We start from the raw sequence: 18,778 nt of genomic DNA on the forward strand, positions 1-18,778 counted from the left end.
GTATATGGTACTGTACATCCAGATACCTTGTGGCAGCTCACCCCTAATACCCCCACATTTTGTAACAGCCTAGGTAATTTATGGTGCTCACCACCTAGATTCAATAATACAGGGCCATATACCACTGTTACATACACTGGCCTCTGGAGTACATAAGGGCACACATGTATTGTGTAGGTGATGCCCACACATATATGGCCCCAGCCCCACTGTATGTGTGGGGGATACAACAGCAGTAGTCTAATGGCAGCAATGGCAGTGTGATATACTTAAAGCCCACTACAGAACAACCCCAAACAGCATGACATATGTGCAAAGCTTGGTATGTAGATGGAGGACAAAGGCTGGAACACGGGCACATATGTGGAGCACTGCTGTCATACCCTAAGCAAGTTGCTGGTGTTACAGGATAGTCTGCAACATACACTTAGTCAGGAAATTGAGGTTAGAAAAAGCAATGGATGTAGCCATGTACTGATAGCACTCAACACACACACTGCCAGTGTAATATCTGCCACAGGACCTGTGTGGTGGACAGACAACACATGATAGGCATACCTCTGTCCAGTAAGAGGATAGGCCCACAGTAGTGAGCTATGCAGATAGACTGCATTACAAGGTAAACTGGTATGTATACACACACACACACACACACACACACACACACACACACACACACACACACACACACACACCCTGTAACACCAGTACTATACAAAGCATAACACAACTCTACTCAGTCTGTCTGTAGTTCCTGATCCTCCTACAAATATGTGGCCACCCTGAGTGTGCAGGTTCTCCTGTAAGAGGTATTGCTATCCCCTGTCTGTAACACTGATGCCCACACACAGGAAGGATGCCCATCATACAGGAAATGTAAAGGGACCACACCCACATGCTGTAGAGATTTATACTGGTTGGTTGCCATGACAGTGGTAATTGGAGGGAGTACACATGTGTAATCATATATATATGGCTATCTGGATAAGTATATGTACATATATGTCCAACATATGTCCTGGACATGGAGTGTAGCCCTACCCCAGCCCCTATAGTCCCAAAGTCATAGTGCAAGGGTATGTCAGGTACGTATAGCAGGTATATTAGTAGACTATTGCTACTGTCATTGGGATTGTCTTCACAGACATGGTGTGTATGGAAGGTCACATCTGCTTATTACATGTGTGCCACTGGCTACTGACAGACATCCTAAGGTAATCATTGTAAAGTACCGCCGCTAGCATGTAATGCTCCTGTAGAGTGCAATAGATATTGGCCAATATATGTGGAACTTTGGACACACCCTGTAAAGTCCAGAGGTATACACATAATCCCTTAGTGCACAACTTGTGTACCAGGCCTGACAATATGGATGTAGACAGCCATGTAGATGGGTATAGCACATAACGACTGGTATCCATTTGCCACCATAGGTTTTGCATTCACACACTCCTGTCTGACCTGACTCATAATGACTGCTGGTACAGGGGTGCCATGGACACACACCACCCACTAGATATTGACATACATCTGTACAGCATCCCACTGCTCTGTCTGACATACATGACTTTTAAGGGAGGCCCGGCAGCAGTACATCTAGCAAGTATCTGCACATCACATCTCATTGGGTAAGTACACTAAGCTGCTAGGCATGTAACAATGCACTGTGCAGGCTACAGGCAGACTGGCTCAACACTGGCCTACATCTCCTATGGGGGAATGCACATGTACCTGCATATATAGCAGGCTCACCAGGCATGTCACAGCACAGGGTAAGATACACCTGTGTGAAAGTGCTTAAACACAACCAATGTGAATACAGCCACAGCCACATATGGTAAGCTAGCGTAATATTACAGTATATGGACTATCTGTTCTACACCATCCTCATATTTGCCACTCACAGAATGACCCTACATATACTGGGCTGCAACACAGTTTGGTCTGATGGCTGTCTGTGGTATGGAACATGTGTGTGTATGGTCTTACAAACATGTACACCAAAATGGTGCCATACAGTGGAGCAGCATGTAACATCAGATAGAAGGCGAACTAGAACAGTGACATCTACCAGTCTGTACACAGGCTAAAGTACATATTAACAATACACACACTGCCAACATTCACCATTACTACACAGACCTCAGTACTGTACAAACAGCCACAGAAAGTCCAGGTTATGTCATGAAATATAACACCTACTGTACATAACATGTGTATCAATCAGATATATCACTGGCTTGTTATCAGATATGATGACACTCTGTATGGTGTACAGCACATATGCACTACTTCATGCCCAACATACGTACAAAGGTTGACAGAGGTAGGGCTGACAGCACATACACAGGGCCAATATAGACATGTTGCTGTGATAACCTCATACATTTACCATTGTAATGGAGTTTGTTGCAACATATGTCCTATGAGGGATATGAAGTCAACGACTATCACGGCCTTCACCATCTACAGACTGCAATCCTCACACTAATTTATGCATTCCACAAATAGATGATCGGTGGCTAACACATGAAACCAAAGGCACAACACTGCCCAGTCTGCAGATGACCCTGCAGATGGGGATTCTGCATATACATGGAACTGACATGGCAGGTATTTTAACATGTATGACGGCCATATCCCGACAATTACTGTTAAATCAAAATTACTTCAAATGCAGTATAGCAACACTTACAGTCTGTAGTCAGGTCAGGCACATCCCCATCCTGTTTGTTGCCCTTTTTCCACAGTGTACGTTGTTAGAGGTAAATCCCCAATCCATCTGAGATGTTGTGTGCCAAACAGCAGATCTAGTTCCTGCTCACAGTGAATGAAGAGGGCCAACACCACTATGATGTTCCTAGATATTGGGGTGTGTTTCCATGCAATTGGCTATGGGAATGTTACCACAGCTGTTCCACATGCAATTAGCTAGGGGAGGTATGCAATTCATACAGAGGCCATCAGCTGATCAAGAGCATCACTTAAAATACACATGCTGCTGCCTAAGCAAAGCAGGTGTGGGTCTCCACATCCACCAGAGAGGGTGTGGGGGAGGCAGACAAAGGCAACTACATGTCAGGGAGGGATGGGAGAGTAAAACTGAAACATGTTTGTGTCACATACCTAACAGCACAGGGTATCAAACCCCAGAAAACTGTGCTATCACAGTTCAATGCAGTTATTGGATGCGCCACATGGGTTACCTGCTGTGGAGCACTCAGAACATATATGTGAAAGTGAGTGACATCTGCAACAGGGATATGGTAGATATACGGTAGGTGATGTACACGTGCCTGTCCGCATGAACAGGTGCCAGCGTTAACACAGCCACACTCTCACAGGGATGCACACACATTGACACACTTGGCAGGGCCAGGAGAACAACTCATCACTAGTGGGATTGCCACAACACATCAATGTGCAGGTATCACATGCACCACATGGGGCATACGGAGGTCATATGGGCAAAGATTATGAGGAGGTGTCAGACATCAGACAATGATTCAGTATGCCCAGGGGGAGTGGTAGTGAGTGTGGATGTGGACATATCTGCCATACAACACACACATGAACACAGTGGGTGCAGTTACTGACATGCATGGGTGCATGTCTTCACAGGCCTGTGGTGGTCAACTGTGCCATCAGGCTATATAAGGGTAGGTGATGAGTATACCTTGGCATCAGGCCACATGACAATGGTCCGCATTGTGGCTCAGAGCTGTCATTTATGCATTTGCCCACACAGGTGGGCATTGTATCCCCCATCCCGTCACCTGGGTGGCTATTGTGCGTGGCCAGTGCTGTGCATCCCCTGCCATGTATGTGTTCCTTACTCCATGACATGGATGGTACCTAGGGTGTGCACACCTCCCACATGCATGTACAGTGGCATGTGGAACTGTACCTGGAGTGTTTGGCCTATGTTGTGAACACAGATTATCATCAGATGTGCCAGTCTTGCCCACTTGTGGCAGGTACTGGTAATGGGCAGCAGGTTTTCACTGCACTTACATTGACAGCATGCTAACAGCATTCCTTGGTGTCAGTGACATCTGTCTATACAGGGCATGTTGTCAGGCATTGTATGTCCATTGTGGGTCACATGGTGGTGCAGGTGTCCATTGGGGAACATGGGGGAGGTGCACTGTCTGCATGTACATGCATATTTGACAGATGGGCTGGGTGACATGCCCTCTGTAGCCCACTGCTATCACTCCGTAGTTACTATCAGTGGCCCATATGCAGTGTACTACCCACATACTGGTTGTTGCCTAGGCATGTGTGTGTATGTATCATGGGTTGAGAGTGTGCTCTAGGTAATACTGGGGTTGCTAACTGTGATTGTCTGGCCTTGATGTCACATGTATGGGTATGGCTTTGCACCCCAGCCTCTCAGCTATTTTAAATCTGTTAACCCAGTACGGTTGACATTGTGATATATCGTAGGGCCAGCATTTAAGAAATATGCAAAACCCATTCCCTATTGGCCACAGGTGTCACACACTCACAACCACCTCTACACAGGATACAAGTTACAAACACAGATACACATGCACACCTCTCATGTGTGGGAGTAGAACCCCTACCTAATTAGTTTAGTACACAACAGAACTACACAGTTATAGCATGCACCACAGAAATTACTAGAGTACGCCTTCCCCAAAGGTCTATTTCACAAAAAATGACATTTGCAGGAATACCAAAGTAGGGCATTTCAAATGTAGTGCAAGTGAGTAGCCTTAAATGCATTGCTACCTACACAGACAGTGAGGCACACACAAAGCATCCACAACCAACATGTGTGGGTATAGAACCCATGACTGCAGTCTACATCACACTAATGCATGGAGCTGTTATAGGACACACCACGTGGATTACTAGAGAGCTCTGTCCACAATGGTGTATTTCACAAGGAATGACATCAGCAGGATTGCCAAAGTAGGGCATTTCAAATGTACTGCAGGTGACTAGCCTATAATGCATTGCTCTGTACACAGACATTGAAACAAACACAAAGCATCCAGAACTGCCATGGTTGGGGATGGAACCCTACCATAGTTCTAAATCGCACTCTACCAGTATGCAGTTACCAGATTCATTATAGAGATTACTGGGCTACAATTTTCCCAGAAGTATATTTCTAGGTGGGTGACACCAGCAGCTTTGCCAAAGTTGAGTATATGAATTATAAGGAGTATGAGTACCCTAAAAAGCATTGTTCTTTATTCAGTCAGACACACACACACACACACAATTGTCAAGTCTGGGGTTAGCACATCTACCGAACTACTTCATCACCCCACAGCAGTACGCAGTTACAGGACGTGCTAAGGAGATTATTGGATTAAAACCTTTTCAGAGGTGTATGTCTAGGTGGGTGATATCAGCAGCCTTGCCAAAGTTGAGTATATGAATTGTATGGAGTGTGAGTACTCTAAAAAGCATTGTTCTCTACTCAGGCAGAGACAGACAGACACACACAGTTGCCAGGTCTGGGGTTAGAACACCTACCTAACTACTTTATTACACTACAGCAGTATGCAGTTACAGGACACACTACAGATATTACTGGATTATGACATTCCCAGAGGTGTATTTCTAGGTGGGTGACATCAGCAGCCTTGCCAAAGTTAAGTATATGAATTGTACGGAGTGTGAGTACTCTATAAAGCATTGTTCTCTAGTAAGGCAGAGACAGACAGACAGACACACACAGTTGCCAGGTCTGGGGTTAGAACACCTACCTAACTACTTTATTACACAACTGCAGTATGCAGTTACAGGGCATGCTACAGAGATTATTGGGCTATAGCTCTCCCAAAGGTGTATTTCACATTGGATTAACTCAGTAGGCTTGTCATAGTAGGGCTATGGGGAGGGTGGTGTGTGCATGGGCCATAACCCATTCATCTAAGGGTTAACATGCCACATGTGGGCACACATGTGGTCATATGTCACAGGTACGTGTATACAGCTACTAGATGACTTCTTTCTTGCACAGTCATATTGCACAGCTGGCACGTGCACCACACAGTCTGTAATGCTGACAGATACTGGTGACTAGTATCTGCAGTGGGTGACATCTGCACCTCATGTGTTTGGGGCCCTTTGGCTGTGTGCTTGGTGGGACAGGCCTGGATGGCTCCTTGTCACAGTGACCCTTTTCCACACATCTATGTACATCTACCTTTGGCTTATTTTAATGTGTTGTCTTGACATATATGTCTGTATTCCTATCCACTGTGTGTGCAAGGCATGAGTGGTGCATACTGACAAGTGTCTGCACTAACAACTACAACTGCCAGATATGTCTGGTCCACTGGTGTTTGCAGTCATGGCCTTCATGTGTTTAAGTGTGTGAGCATGCCCAGTATGGCCGTCTGTATTGAATTTGTGGATCGTGTCCAGGTAGTTTGTGCTGTAGTGCTGACCTTTGTGTTGTACACCAGCAGGTAGCATGCTGTCTCTGAAGGGTGTCCATCGATCATTTGGTTTGACTGTTGCTACATTTCTGCATAGTGGGGAGGGGCACACCTGACTGTTTCTACATTTCTACACAGGCGTGGGGGTGGCACACCTGACTGCTATTACATTACTATGTAGGATGGGGGGCACACCTGACTATTTATACATTTCTACACAGGGTTGTGGAGCACACCTGACTGTTTTTACATGACTATGTTGGATGTGGGGGGCACATGTGAAACATGTACACATTTGCTATGACCATACTGGTATGTCAGGTACTCCATTTCATTCTGTACTGCTAACTATCATGTTGACTAGAGGCATACCAGTGTACTACAGATCATGGTTTTGGTTGCCTTACATATTACTGTCAGACTTCCTACCCTTCAGAACTAACATCCCACTGCCTGCCCTGCTGTGGTCAATCTGTGTAGGCTTGGGGGGGTTAACCATAGCCATCATTCTGAGGCCATGGCACAGGCTCTGTTTGGGTTTGCCTACACCTGTTCTGCTGGCTGAGACTGTTGTTGGCAATGTGAACTTCCCTGACTGGCATGTGTGGGTCATATGGACACACATGTCGAACAGCGCATTTCCTGCAGTGGGTTTTGTCACCCTGTTTAGTACTGGTTACCATGGTGACTCAAGTATGTGTTACAGATGTCATGCTGCCACTATGGGTATCTACTGTCTGCTGCCCTAACATTCAGCCACCAAATTCCCTTGCATGCTCACATCCATACTGTAGCTACAGGTAACAATACATTCTACTCCATTTGACAGTTGGTAGGTTGATTGACTTACCTTGTGGGTGTGCCAGACTTGCAGATGGTGCTGGAGGGCTGCCTCTGTCAGAAGCACATCATACACTCCCTATACATGGGTGAGCACAGGTAGTGTCATATTTGGGATCCCTTTTACTGTATGTGCGAGTCAGAGAAAGGTGTCATTCCCTGGGTCCCTACTGTGTCGGTGCATGTGCTATGCATTGCCTCTTTGCCAAGGCCAGGGCATGCTGGGTGCACCTCCTTCTGCCTACTGGGGCAGGCTCAGGCTGTTCTTCCTCTGGGTCACTCTGTGCCTGTGGAGGCCTTGGTATTGGTAGGGGCTTGTGTGGCCCTGCCACATGCTGTTCCGGCTGCAGCTGTTTCTGCAGGATCATATTGTGTAGCATAGCACATACCATAACAACTTGGGTACATGTAGCTGGTGAATAATGCAAGGCTCCATTGTATGTGTCCAGACACCGGAAACATGACCTGAGCATCCCAAACACATGCTCTGTTATATGTCTGGCCTGTGCGTGTGCCTCATCATGGCATTGTTTTTCAGGTGTCTGTGCATTTCTGATGGGTGTCATCAGCCATGGCTCCAGTGTGTACCCAGCATCCCCCATTAGGTGACCATAGGGGATGTCTCCATTGGCAAATCTCTGGTACAGCTGCATCAGATGCCATATTTGGGAATCGTCATAGCTTCCAGGGCAGCCAGCACACACATTCATTATAATGCCCTGGGCATCACAAACAACCTGGCAGTTGATGGAGGGGATGCCCCTGCATTTGATGTAGGCCCTACCCTGCTCACTGGGTGGTGCTTTGATGCATATGTACGTGCAGTCTATAGCACCCACTACCCCAGGATATTCTACTATTTGGTGGAAGAGATGCATATTGCTGGTCAACACCTCATGGGTGTTGAGGAAATATACGTGCTCACTGGCATGTGCTGACTTGGCATCCAGGAACTGGTGGAATACTCTAGATGCTAATGCCTGTAAGATCCCCATGTTATCCCCAGTTGTGCTTTGGGAGGTACCTGTGGCTAGTATACCTAGGCCTACACATACCTTGGTATTCACTGAGATGGATTTCCCTCGGCCAATCTGGTGTGCCAGGTGTGGCCGGCACAGCTTAACAATTTGCTGTAGGAGGTATCTGTCCACCCTATATCGCTCCACTATCTCCAGCTCATGTAACCCCTGGTAGGTTACCCTGGGTCTGTACACTCTTCCCTGTCTCCTCACTGTGGGTTGTTCGGCAGCATTCACATCCTCACCACCCTCAGCCTCTTGCACATGTTGTTCTTTGTTGCCTGCTGCAGCCCTTTTCATTTTGTAGGTTTGTTTGTTAAAATTTCCCCACTTGTATACACCAGTGGTGTGGAGTGTGGGAAAAACCAGAGGGGAAGTTGTTGCTTAGTTTATAGTAGTGTTCTGGGCTGGGCTGGTCTGCTGTCTGAGTAAATGGCTGATTCTGATACATTTCACCTGCCAGCCAAGTTAGTTCTTCTTGATTACCTTCTTACTGCTGGTTTCCCTTCCTATTGCCTTCCTGTTTAAGCCAGGGGTGCGCCGTGCAAACACAGTGCTCAGATGTGAATGGAGCTGCTATTTCCTGTTTTTTTTTTTTTTTTTATACACCTGGTGCATGCAGCGCAAACACGCGTAAGCACGTTTTACAGGATTTTGCCTTGTTCTACCTGTGTACACCATGATTTTCTTGGTGTAAGATAGGATAGCCCTAGGCACACCCCCTGCCTTAGCTTAGCTTAGCTAAGGGCAAACACGAGCCACAGTGCTCCAATTAGCTTACAGCATGCCTGACACAACCCCTTCTGATGTCAGCTATGTCTAGGGCTTACACTCATGGTTTTCCTAGTCCTACACTCTTGGGTGCAGGCTTGCACTGACAGGGAATCTGGGATTCTCTATCATTCCCCTCATTTTCATAGGATTGCCTGCTAATCCTTAGTTACATGTCCCATACCCAGCCTTCACCCTTAGCAACCAGTCTGCAATGGCTATGTTGTATTCTGCATGCCATTGACTATTATGGCAAAATAATGATTTTCTTCTTAATCGTTGTTTTAATTTGTTTTTTGTTTTTTTTTAGCCCGATCCCATTTGCGCACTGCTGCCCATAGCTTAAATGGCCGATATTGGCCAAAAAAAATGTTAAATATTTAATTTTTACACTGTTTTCCATGCCAATAGCCAATTATATGGCCATTGGCAAGGAATACACATCATATGCACACTTTATTTGGGGTTGTCATGCCTCTGTTTTGTAGTTTGTAGAAATGTACTCGGTTACTAACCAAGTACATTTTTGCAGACTGCACTCGTCCTGCACGGACAACTGCCAGCTTCCTGGATCGCAAATTACCCTCATTTGCTTGGTTTTCACCTGCAAATGAGGGTAATTTGCATACAGGAGCTCGGTCCATGCAGGATTAGTCTAAGAGCTCACGTGCATGTCTCGGGACCTCGTTCCTGGATTGCACGTCAGCCATATTGCCGAAAATAGCTCTTAGACTAATCCTGCAGGCAATGCAGGGTTTCATAAATCCAGGGGAAAGTGTTTCTGTCTTGAACTTATAGTGGCTTCATGACACATTATTTGTATTTATTATTTATTTATCCATTGTTGCCTGAGTTAGTCCCACTAGGCTAGTAACCTCTTTTCAGAGGAGACCAGAGGTGGTATTTATACTACTATATAATTATATATGAAACTAATATATAGTTATATAACTATAGGTTGTATAAAAAGATTTATAAAGTCTAGGAAATCAAAAATGATGAAGTAATTGTTAGTTATATTAGACCCAAACTTGAGTATAGAATAACAATATGGAAACCTTATAAGAAAACCAGCAAGAATAAATTGGAAAGAGTACATCAGAAATATACCAAGGGCATCCATGGATTTAAGTTATTATGAAAGATATTTAAGAGAACTTTATCAGGTATGTATGGCATTAAGTGACAACTACCTCTGGGAATGTTTAGGGTTATCAAAATGTAGTAGAGAATCATCAGACAACCCATGATGAAGATTCATTATTTATTTATTGGCATTTGATTACTGGAGAAGTCCACTTGGGTAGCAGCCAGTTTTCTGCAGAGGCCTGGGGAGAAAATATCCAAAGTATTACAAAACATTTTAAAAACATTACAAAAAATATCTACAGTTTAAAGGGGAGAGAAATTGATACAAGCAAGGAAGTGAGTAAAGAAGGGAGAGTAAGGAGGTGTAAAGTATTACTAGATACTTTTTCACATTTAGGAATTTAGTTTATCCTGGTGTTGAGCAAGAACAGACACAGCTTTTGGTTAGAAAGTCATTCAGAATGGTTTTGAAGGATGGGAATGGTTTGGAAGGATGGGAGTGAAGGTATTGACTTGATGGATACAGGTAAGGAGTTCCAGGCCTTAACAACATGGTACATGTATATATAATGTCCAGCAGAATTGATAGGTCTGTGGACAGACAGGAGTTTTTGGTCATTGGATCAAAATGGCCAGCTGGAAACAGAGTTGTATAGAATGATATTTGGTGCTGGACAAGCAAATGGATGCTGGATAATTTTATGGGTGTCAAGAAGCTGTGTATATGTTAGCTGACACTGTACTTCTAATTTAGGCTTTTTAGTGCTATACACGGGTGGATTCTGAAAGAGGTATTTGCTGCAAATTTAGCGACATTGTTATAACATTGTTCACATTTTGATTTTTGTGATGCCTGGAAAGAAATCTGTGGGGAGATATGTAGTGGCAAGTGTAGTTTTAGTTGTGTTGGTGAGAAAGTTTTTGCTCTGTTAAGCATCTGTAGTTTTTGATGAGTTTTCTTATGCAGTTTTGTATATGCAGGTCAAATTCAACATTATCATCCGCTATCATCTCTAATAATTCACTATAAAAGTGACTTCAATGGTTGCATTATCAAGAGAGGACTTTGTTTTTTTTTTTTCATGAGAGAAATTTGGAAAAAAATATAGTATTTTTTTGGGGGGGGGTGTTAAACATGAGTTGTGTGTTACAAAGCCATGTTTCAGTGGCGTTAAAGCTTCCTGTGTAATTTTCTGGAGGTGTGCCATGTTGTCAGATTTGCAAATGAATTTGGAGTTATCTGTGTACTGTATTAGGGAGGCCTATTTTGTGGATGTGTGGAGGGTGTTGTTGAGAATGTTAAAGAGGAGGGGACCAAGGACAGAACCTTGTGGTACACCTGTGGTGACTGGGAGGTATGGAGAGAGGGAGAAGTGTCATTTTACTGACTGATACTTATTGGATAGGTAGATTTTGAACTATAGAAGGGTGGGCTGAGAGAGAGATTTAATGAGAACATTTGAAGTAGGAGTTTACTGTGACAGTGTGTTGAAGGCTTTAGACATGTCTAGAAATAAGGAAACTAGTTTGTCATTATCTCTAGCTTTATTGACAGTATCTGTATAGGGTAGAAGTGAAGTTTCAGGACAATGGGAATTGTAGAAGCCATATTCTGAGAGGGTAAGCGTTCTTCCTGCAGTAGATAGCTTAGCAATTATTTCTGAATACATTTTTCAAATATTTTGGAGAGTGGAGATATGATTGCTATATGTCTAAAGCTAGTAATGTCAGTTGAATTTCCTCCTTTATGTAGAGGGATAATGTGTGACTTTTTCCAGAGAGAAAGAGAATGTCAGATTCTTGGAATGACCTATTTATAAGAACTGAGACAGGATAGGTAATGCTACTGGCTGCTATTTTAAGGTACTCACTTGGGAGGTCATCAGCTGAAGCAGACCATGGTTTCAGTTTGGTTAAGAGTAGTTTTATATATGGTGTAGGCACTGGTTTGATGGATGCATGACTGTTGGGGCAGGGTTAGGAGTAGATGTTGAGGAATCTTTGGTTACAAATGCTATACTAGGTATGAAATAAGAGCTGAGTTGTATTGTGGTTTTAAGTGGTGAATTATTGGGCTAGGAATTAGGGATTAATTTTTGGCCTGGATGCTAAATTTCTTTAATGGTTATCCAGAATTTTTTAGGATTGCATTTACTATTATTCTGAGAGTTATTATAGAATATTTTTGTCTTAATTTATTTGCTTTCATAGCTTCATAGGTTCATACTAGGCTATCTGCCCTAGGGCATTTATAAGCCTAGCCAGAATGTGTTTGGCTTTCGCCACCCATTTTAAATTAATTTTGCTATGCCTTTTTTCGAGGTTAGTATACTGTGTCTCTGTCTAACAGTGACACAGAAGTGATACCAGGGTTAAACCTACGATCTCCCATCCACTCATCAAGATTCCTCTTGAAGGGAGTCAATGAGGGACTCTGCCTAACCTGGACTGGGATTTTATTCCAGAGTGAAGGGAGCCTCTGGGTTATGAATCTGTCCCTCCAGCATGTCCCATTTATTTCAGTGCTGAGGTTCAAGTCTCTCGAGCGCATAGCTCGATGGGATTTGGATTTTCTGAGGTGCAGCATGTCCATTAATTCCGGGTTGGACATGGCTTTATACATCAGGCACAGATCGCCCCTGAACAGGCGGTATGCCATTGAGTAGAGCTGGAGTTTCTTTAACCGGGCAGCATATGGCATCTGTTTGAGCCCTTTGATCCTCTTGGTGAGGTACTTTTGGGGTCTTTCCAGTTGCTGCAGGTGTCTGGTAAGGTACATCCCAAAAGGGGCATTGTACTCAATTATGGGCCTGATGAGGGATGAGTAAAGAGGCACGATGACCTCCCCTGATCTAGACATGAATCCCTTCATGATTAGGTGGGCTATATAAAATGTTTTTCTAACCACTTTGGCCACGTAGTTGTCAAATGAGAGACTGCTATCAACTTGGGTCCCCAGGTCCCTAATTACTTCTTCTGTACTTAATGGATTACCACCTATGTGGTAATGTGTGGGCACTTTGTTTTTGCCAAAGGGGATGACTATACACTTTTTGGTGTTTAGCTTGAGGCCATGGCTCTGGCACCAGTTGTCTGTTTCTATGAGGCCTTTTTGGAGGATGCTTGTGTCAGCTGGAGAGTCGATTATGGTGCCCAGTTTGCAGTCATCTGCGAACTTGGTCAGCCACAGTCCTTCCATGTTGGCCTGTACCTCTGAGAAATATATACCGAACAAGAGAGGTCCCAGGACTGAGCCTTGTGGGATGCCACTTGTAACTGGTTTGGAGTCTGACATGGCTCCAGCAATTCTAACCATGTGGGTTCTGTCCTTGAGCCAGTTTGCAACCCATCTAGTGACATAGGGGTTTATATTTAAGCTGGTGAGCTTATCTATAATGCCCGAGTGGGGTATTGTATCAAAAGCTTTTGCGAGGTCCAGGTAGGCTGTGTGGACCACCTTCCCCTCATCAATGGCCTTGGTGACTGTTTCAAAGAAATCAACCAGGTTTAAGAGGCAGGATCTGCCCTTAACAAAGCCGAACTGGGTAGGATCCAGTGTCTTTAGGTCCCCAATATCTTTATTTATGAGGTCCATGATGATCCTTTCCATAGCTTTTCAGACCAAGCTAGTCAGGCTTATGGGGCGATAGTTTCCAGGATCCGTTGAGGCACCACCTTTGTGGAGAGGGACCACTGTTGCTGTACGCCACTCTTTGGGTACATATCCTGTAGTAAGGCTGAGATTGAACAGTAGTTTTATGTTTGGGTTTAGCTCTTCTTGGAGTTCATGTAGGACGCAGCCCGGGACACTGTCTGGTCCCATTGATGCTGTGTTTTTTGCTTTGGAGAGGGCGGCTCTTACCTGAGCTTTTTAGTACAATTGTGAAGCATTTTGACATTTTCAAGGTATTGTGGTGTGTTGTATTTTTTCTATTCTTTCCATACTTTTTAGCTATCCTATATTCTCATTCTACTCTGCTTGGAAAGCCAAATTGCATTATTTGTTTTTAGTCTCTTTCTTCTAGGAGGTGCAAGGCTATTTAGGATATAAAAGAGAATTCAACTGAATTCATTTACAGCATCATCTAAGGGTATGACCCTTTTAGGAAGCTCCATTAATAAATGATAAGGCAGGAATAAACATTTCTCGGTAAAATTTGGAAAGGTTTCATGCTGTTTTATAAATATGCTGTTTAATTGAATGTGTGAGATGTCTGGATTTAGACTTGGGATGATCACTAAGAATGTCAGATATTGTACCTGTAGGGGTGTATTTGGTATGATCTAATACAAGGATCCAATCTAACAGGGAATTTGATGTCCTGCTGTAATGTATGGGGCTATTAATTAGTTGTGTGAAACCATATTGATTCATGCTAGCTGTAGGGGAGTTAGACGTTATGTCCAATCAACCAATATTCATATCACCTAGTAGTATTTTTCTTTTGGAACTGTTATGGATATTCAAAGTAGGATACTGTCTAATATAGCTGTATTGTCACCAGGTGGGATGTAAAGGACAGTAATACATATTTGTTTATAATTATTTATTTTCAAGAGACTCTGCTGAATTGAATTTTGGTATTGATTTGTTTAAGGGAAATGTGGTGGTTGTTGCAAAATATTAAAGCAATAACACTACCTTTCCTCTTTATATTTTCATTATGGGTGATATTATAGCCAGGATGTGTACTGATGAGAATGAGAAGTGTATTAACTGATTCTCTGAAAAAGTAGCTGATCCATGACATAGACTACCAAATTACATTAAACAAGCACTAGTTCAGCTATTTTTAAGAACAGCCTGGATACTTATTATGGGAACAACGTTTTTGGTGTATTGGCACATTAGAAGGACATTATTGCCCATGCTTGAAATATTTGTATATCTATGAATGTTTGTAAGTATGAATGGTAAACCTCATTTGGACTGTTTTTGGTTGAATATAGACATATATAGCAGTGGCAATCTTATTTTAGTTTACAAGGAAACTTGCAAAAGCTGCCTTATGCTTCTTGATAACTGTTTGTGGAAGTGACTGGGACAGCAGAAAAAAATAAGTCATTATACATATTAAGTTATTATGATGTATGTAAAGACCAAGAAAGCAATTAACTGACTTTCTGAAAAGGATTATCACTAAATGGAATACTTTACCAAATAATATTAAAAAATGTAAACATCTATCAGCTTTTAAGAGGGATTTAGATAAATATCATTGTAGAAAATGTTATTAGTTTTAGGCAGTCAACGTTTTCTATTAGGGAGGGCTTGTATGTATTGCTTAATCTACTCCATGCTCCCTTTAATGAGTAACTTTCAACAAAACATACCTTTATTACACCAGGTTTGATTACAGTGCTGACCCACAACTCCTTTGTTTTAACTGTTCCTGCATGACTCACCACTAATGAAAGTGAAAAGAAAACTATCTAGAAGTGAGATCATTTAAAGGAAGGATAAACTGGGAGGTTGATAAATCAGTCATTGTCATACTAAAAGTAATACATGGAGTAGATACAATAAACGGTATGGATACAGGTTGCAGTTCTTTTCAGATGTCTGAACATTTGCAGAAATCCCAACATAAGACTGGTCTCAAGGCAGAGGCAAATACATATAAATGCAGTATGAAAACCCCAAGCCTGGTGCTCTGAAGGGTCTGGAATGATGTGACAAACCGTGGTCCCTATCAAAACCACAAATGACCACAACACAGAACTGAAAAACATTGAGACCGGAATGGTGAAAGAGCAGAATAATGAAAGCTGACAACAAAAAAACCTTGAAACAATGAACCAGGCAGATGAGTTATTATGTGTAATCATGGTACAGCCGTAGTGCAAATTTAGAGATGGTATATATAATTAGCTGGGAAAGTGGGGGGGGGGGTTGCACTCCACACATGGGGGCTATAGGGGTGTTTGCCCCCTGTAAAACTTTTGTCTGTGATGTTCTGCGTTTTTACCTTTGATGTGCGCAGGTCCGATGTTTTTCATTTCGTTGTTGTTGGGTTTCACTATTTTGCACTTTCAGCTTCCCAGTCTTGATGCTTTGCAGTTCAGTGCTGTTGTCTTTCATGGTTTTAATAGGGACCCAGCAAGCTGATATGGTTACAAAAGGAGCATGAAACCAGATAGTTTGTTCGGACAGGGCTACACCACAGTATGTATCGTACTTAGCTGTTGTGAGGGGGAGGTTATAGCTACAAGCCTCTGAGACCAAAGTTCTGCTTTGCAGATTTTTTTTCACCATTCACCCATAGTTCTCAATGAATCAGGGACAAATCTCAACAGACTCAGAGGCAAATCCAAAAATAATAAGGGACATTTTTGAAATATTAGCACTATTAACTTGAGACACTGACAGAATTATAGAATGTGGATTAATATACATTTCCTGAAGGAAAAGAGGACTATATATCTAATTATTATAATTATTTATTAAGTGTGCTTCCCCTTCTTTTCTTTGAAAGTCATCATTTTCAGAAGGGATTAAGAGGGACAGAGCCAAAATTTGTCTCAAAATTAGGGATCTCCCTAAAATCAAGGACAGTTGAGTGGTATGTTCCACCATAACTCTGATATGACATTTAAAGCCATTGTCTGTTATTGTCTGCCCCTTATGTTAATTTGACTAATACATTGCCTTCCTCTCCTCTTTCATTCCTTTTGTCAGTAGCACAAAAGTATCAAATGTGAAAGCTATTTAAATACATCTGCCCTCCAACTGTATCCTACAGATCCAGAATACTGAGTGCTCACCCAGCCAACAGCCAACCAGTGTTCTTGAGATGACTACCCTTACAACAATTTGTATTTAGAAAACTCCTCCCACTATCATCACATCTGTGTATACAAGTGAGTAGTTCAAACACTAAACTCCTTCCTTTATACTGCTAACATCAAATTACCCTTATTCTGCTCTTCCTGCCCATTTAGTTCACTGTCTAGAAGGTTTAGCCTTTTTGCCATACTTCTCTTAAAATCTGCTAGATCCTTCCTACTAGACCACTTAATTAGCATTCATCATTAACCCATATTTTGTCAGGCATTAAATATCATGACGTTACAGTTTATCTCACCATATGTTGCCAGCCTGGTAGCAACAGGTACATTGAGGCAATGCCAGAGCTGCCTTTTGCTCCTTGATGACTGTTTGAGTCTTCCTATAGACTTTTACATCTGTGAGAGTTGCAGTTATCTAGTCACCTTAGAGACAAATCTTTCTTCAAAGACTGTGGACTCTACACAGCACATTGTCAGTTCTGACATCCAAATCACACAACCATGCTGATTATATCCTAAAAAACCAAATAAGTCTTCTTATGTGGAGGTACTTGAAAAGTCCCTGCCTATACCACAAAGGCCTTCTAGATGAAGGCTTGATATATGGAACACTCTACTCTTCACTAACAGGAAAATAACATACACAGAAAACACAACTGCAGAAAGGAGTGACTTAACTGATAGGTCAAAGCTCTTAAGGCTGTAAGACTGAGACAGCACATCTGGTATCATCCCAGTTATAGATGACTCCATAGTCAGACACACAGCTGAATCTCTCTTTCATGAGACTGCGGAAAGACAGAGTGACAGATAGTTGCATCTCAGACGACATGATCTATAGTGTTACTAGGGCCCCCAAGTCCATTCACCATAAGTACACAGATGACATGGTCATTGCACATATGGGAGTGAATGACTTCAGACTTATCTCCTTGGATCATATAAACAGAGACTTAGGTAAATACTTGGTAAATCAGTCTGGAGACTATTGCATGCCTAACCAATAATCAGAGAGTGTCCAAAGGTGGAAATTAAACCCTGTATTTTGTGCCTGTGAGGTAAACACCTTAACCAGTATATTAACCCCTCAAACCAATGACAGAGCTCTCAAAATATGCATCTGTATTTGGTATGAAACTAGTACTGAGGAGTATCCTACAATTGTCAAGAGTGCTGCCATAATAACAAAAGATAATTGACTTCAGTTTTTGGCTTACCTATTGGCGTTATTCTAAGGAGATCCGATATATGTCAGCCTAGGAGAAGATGACTGACAACTTGCTTTGCTAGTGACGGCCTGCACATCTCTTCTCATGACTTCCAAACATTAACCAGGACCTTTTTCTTCTTCCTACTGCATTTTTAAGTAAGGTCATTCAATTCAAATTACCTACATAGCTAACCAAAATCAAAACTATGTAAAAGTAGTACTGGTCAATGTTAGAAACCTAACCAAGAAGTTGCACTCTCTATAAGCATCCTTATCTTTTGCAAATATAGATATCTGAGTAGTTACTGAAATATGGTCTCAGAACAGTAAAGGTACCCCCAACAGTTCAGGGTATTAGTGTCAACCAATTTTTTAGACTCACTATAGAAAATGATGGCCTTGTCAGAAGGTGTGTGTCTGTATTCCTAAGAAAGAAACCATCTCACTTCCAGGCTCATTAAGTCAGGATAATAGCTTTGACCATATGTATATCCTTTACTCAGTAAGTAATACTCTGTACCATATAGCCAACTATCATACCACTCACTTGTCACCTTCTGCTCATGAAACACATGTAAACAAACTAACATCCCTCACTATTAAGCTTAACACTATTCTATTGGGGAATTTCAACT

At 42.5% G+C, this 18,778-nt stretch overlaps 1 protein-coding gene across 1 annotated transcript in view; it reads left to right on the top strand.

Moving 5' to 3' along the window:
• The window catches only part of LOC122796835 (cytochrome P450 2F2-like), a 749,069-nt gene that overhangs the window by 51,942 nt on the left and 678,349 nt on the right, over positions 1 to 18,778 (top strand). The gene's annotated exons all lie outside the window — the stretch shown is intronic.

This window comes from Protopterus annectens, chromosome 3.part0, assembly GCF_019279795.1.
Source record: "Protopterus annectens isolate FY-2018-M chromosome 3.part0, PAN1.0, whole genome shotgun sequence".
NCBI lineage: Eukaryota > Metazoa > Chordata > Ceratodontiformes > Protopteridae > Protopterus > Protopterus annectens.